Source organism: Macaca thibetana, chromosome 2 (genome assembly GCF_024542745.1).
Source record: "Macaca thibetana thibetana isolate TM-01 chromosome 2, ASM2454274v1, whole genome shotgun sequence".
NCBI classification, from domain to species: domain Eukaryota; kingdom Metazoa; phylum Chordata; class Mammalia; order Primates; family Cercopithecidae; genus Macaca; species Macaca thibetana.
This window is the reverse complement of record NC_065579.1, coordinates 111941004-111941278: the sequence shown is the minus strand read 5'-3', so window position 1 is coordinate 111941278 and position 275 is coordinate 111941004.

Sequence of the window (275 nt, the reverse complement as noted above, 5' to 3'; positions counted from 1 at the left end):
TTGTGTTTGTTCTTTTTGAGTCTTGAAGGTATTTGAAATGTATTTTCTATTTAGCAAACTGCTTGCATATTTTATGTACTGTGAACAGTAATACAGATCCCACTGGTAGGTTACTAATTGTATAAAGTGGAGATATGGGTTGTTTTCATGTGTATAACAGCATGGGGAACACTATTAAAAAAGAAGTCAGATCAAGAGTAAAAGGAGGGACTGGCATAGTGGCTCACGCCTGTAATCCTAGCACTTTGGGAGGTTGAGGCAGAAGGGTCACTTGA